The sequence below is a fragment of the Sapajus apella genome, unplaced genomic scaffold (assembly GCF_009761245.1).
Source record: "Sapajus apella isolate SASKATOON/1434 unplaced genomic scaffold, GSC_monkey_1.0 scaffold6253, whole genome shotgun sequence".
Lineage (NCBI taxonomy): Eukaryota > Metazoa > Chordata > Mammalia > Primates > Cebidae > Sapajus > Sapajus apella.
Genome location: NW_022443177.1, coordinates 1 through 3,711, shown reverse-complemented (window position 1 = coordinate 3,711; position 3,711 = coordinate 1). Strand labels below are relative to the sequence as shown.

General features: G+C 43.7%; 1 non-coding gene across 1 annotated transcript; it reads right to left on the bottom strand.

Annotated features, from left to right (window-relative positions):
• Positions 1-1,352: 1,352 nt before the first annotated feature.
• On the bottom strand, positions 1,353-1,459 carry LOC116548011. The gene has a single exon (XR_004267271.1). It is a non-coding gene; the product is annotated as a U6 spliceosomal RNA (small nuclear RNA).
• Positions 1,460-3,711: the final 2,252 nt, after the last annotated feature.

The window sequence follows — 3,711 nt, the reverse complement described above, 5'->3', positions numbered from 1 at the left end:
GCTGGGATTACCGGTGTGAGCCACCGCGCCCAGCTGATATCTTGACTCTATTTTTTTTTTTTTTTGAGATGGAGTTTCACTCGTTACCCAGGCTGTAGTGCAATGGCGCGATCTCGGCTCACAGCAACCTCCGCCTCCTGGGTTCAGGCAATTCTCCTGCCTCAGCCTCCTGAGTAGCTGCGATTACAGGCACGCACCACCATGCCCAGCTAATTTTTTGTATTTTTTTAGTAGAGACGTGGTTTCAGCATGTTGACCAGGATGGTGTCGATCTCTTGACCTCGTGATCCACCCGCCTCGGCCTCCCAAAGTGCTGGGATTACAGGCTTGAGCCACCGCGCCCGGCCATCTTGACTCTATTAAGCATTGCCTTAGTTTATTAGCTATAGAAGTTCACCAGGAATGCTCTTATTATCAGTCTGTGTATGTATTTTTTTTTTTCTATCTTTAAAGATATTTTAGATGGGCAGAAATCAGGAGACCATCTAAAGCGGGCTAGGAAGAAAGGGAGAAACAGACAGGAAGTTCCTGCATTTACTGAACTTGATACAACTGCAGATGTCAAAACACCTTTTGATTTGGCCAAGGTGAGTGCTTATAGATTGAAGCTTTTTCTGACTATTGGGAGAAGAGGAAGTAAATAATACATTTCAGAGAGCAAAATATACAGATTGGTCTAGAATGGCAATTTTCAACAAATGCATGAATTTTAGGAAGAAAACGTGATATATACTCCTTTCTATATGGAGTATTATAAGGATATCTTTGCTTTTTTTTATTTCTTTTTCCAAGACTGAGTCTTGCTCTGTCACCCAAGCTGGGATACAGTGGCACCATCTCAGTTCACTGCAACCTCAGCCTTTTGGGCTCAAGCAGTTCTCCTGCCTCAGCCTCCCAAGTAGCTGGGATTATAGGTGCACATCACCATGCCCAGCTAATTGACATCTTTGCTTTGAGATGAGATTGAGGCAGATAAATATAAGTTGGAAAATATTTAATGTGTCCCATGCTGCTGCTGCTTTTTTTTTTTTTTTTAAATATGGAATGCTTCATGAATTTGTGTGGTTTTTTTTTGTTTTTTTTTTTGAGATGGAGTCTTGCTCTTGCTCTATTGTGAGGCTGGAGTGCAGTGGTGTGATCTCAGCTTACTGCAACCTCCGCCTCCCAGGTTCAAGCGATTCTCCTGCTTCAGCCCCCTGAGTAGCTGGGACTACAGGTGTGCACCACCACACCCAGCTAATTTTTGTATTTTTAGTAGAGCCAGGGTTTCACCATGTTGGCCAGGATGGTCTTGATCTTTTGACCTCGTGATCCGCCCTCCTTGCCTCCCAAAGTGCGAGGATTACAGTTGTGAGCCACTGTGCCCAGCCATGAATTTGTTTATCATCCTTGTGCAGGAGCCATGCCTATCTTCTCTGTATTGTTCTAATTTTAGTATATGTGCTGTTGGAGCAAGCACCCGTGCTTTAACTTGAACATTTTTGTGGGTTTGTACTAAAAGAATGCACAATTGTAGCTGTTATTAATGATGTTCCTATTTTTAGCTAGCCTCCTCCGCCACCATCATAATACCATCATTCAACTTTCAGAGCCTTTTCTTTCTTTCTTTCTTTCTTCTTTTATTTTTTTTTTGAGACAGGGCCTTGCCCTGTTTCCCAGGCTGGAGTGCATTGACATGATCATGACTCAGTGCAGCTTTGCCTACCCCAGGCTCAGTTGATCCTCTTACCTCAGCATCCCAAGTAGCTGAGACTACAGGGGTGTACCAGCATGCCCAGCTAATTTTTTTCTGCTTTTTGTAGAGGCAGAGGCTCACTATATTGTGCAGGCTGGTCTCAAACTCCTGGGCTCAAGCAATCCAACTGCTTTAGCCTTCCAAAGTGCTGGGATTACAGACGTTAGCCACCATACTTGGCCTACAACCTATTTTGTCTGTATTTTGTCCTTGAGTGTTTTGCACTCATTAAAAGCAAATTTGGGGCTGGGCATGGTGGCTCAGGCCTGTAATCCCAGCACTTTGGGAGGCCAAGGCGGGTTGATCACCTGAGATCTGGAGTTCAAGACCAGCCTGACCAACATGGTGAAACCCCATCTCTACTAACAGTCTAAAATTAGTTGGGCATGGTGGCCTGTAATTTCAGCTACTTGGGAGGCTGAAGCAGGAGAATCGCTTGAACCCGGGAGGCAGAGGTTGTAGGGAGCCAAGATCACACCATTGCTCTCCAGCCTGGGCAACAAGAACGAAGCTCCATCAAAAAAAAAAAAAAAAAAAAAAAAAAAAGCAAATCTGGAAGATAGTTAGATTAAATCAGAAAAAGTGGTTCATCTCCTATAAAGACAGTAATTTCTTTTTGTTCTTTTTTGAGACAGAGTCTTGCTCTATTGCCAGGCTGGAGTGCAGTGGCGTGATCTCGGCTCCCTGCAATCTCCACCACCAGGTTCAAGCAATTCTCCTAACTCAGCCTCCTAAGTAGCTGGGATTACAGGCACCCGCCACCATGCCCAGCTAATTTTTTTGTAGTTTTAGTAGAGACAGAGTTTCACCGTGTTGGCCAGACTGGTTTTGAACTCCTGACCTCAAGTGATCCTCTGCTTCGGCCTCCCAAAGTGTTAGGATTATGGGCATGAACCACCATGCCCAGGCTTCATTTTATTTTTTTTGAGATGGAGTCTCACTCCGTTGCCCAGACTGGAGTACAGTGGCGTGATCTCGGCTCACTGCTAGCTCCACCTCCTGGGTTCAAGCAATTCTTCTGCCTCAGCCTCCTGAGAAGCTGGGACTACAGGCGCCTGCTACCATGCCTGGCTAATTTTTTTTTTGTATTTTTAGTAGAGACGGGGTTTCACCATGTTAACCAGGATAGTCTCTATCTCCTGACCTTATGATCCACCCGCCTTGGCCTCCCAAAGTGCTGTGATTACAGGTGTGAGCCACTATGCCTGGCCTTTCATTTCTTATTTTTAATGGTAGTTATATTCTGTAAAGTTACCATGTGTACTGCTTTAGTGAATATTGAACGATAGCTACCAGGGGAGATACAGGGTTAGATTCTTGTGAGCATCTCTGGTCACAACATTTCCATCAGTTGGTCAATACATAACCTTATTTTATGTATGTTTCTGTTTAAAGACATCTTATTTAATATATATTGTTGATTCATTAACATTGAATTCACAGTGAGCAGCACCATAACTTACGCAAGAATGAAGCATTTGTGACATACGTGTTTTCTCCTTAAGGCACAGCCTTCTTGTACTTAGGAATGCTAGATAGCACTACAGCATTACACATAGGGGCCATTTTAAATGGTGACATCACTAAAAAAGCAATAAGATAATAAAAACGTAGCACTAAATAGGCCACAAAAAAAAGGTGCTTATTTATAGTATGAGAGCTAAATAAAAGCAGATCATTACCTTGTTTGACCTTAGTTGAGAAGGTGCACATTTGACAGCTCAACACTCTGTACATGTCCAGAAATGAAACTGATAGCACTTGGAATATTGATTTTTTTTTTTTTTTTTTTTTTTTGAGACAGAGTCTTGCTCTGTTGCCAGGCACCAGGTTGGAGTGCAGTGGCGCCATCTTGGCTCACTGCAACCTCGGCTTCCCAGGTTCAAGCAGTTCTCCTGCCTCAGCCTCCCGAGTAGCTGGGACTACAGGCGCGTGCCACCAAGCCCAGCTAATTTTTGTATTTTTTAAGTAGAGAC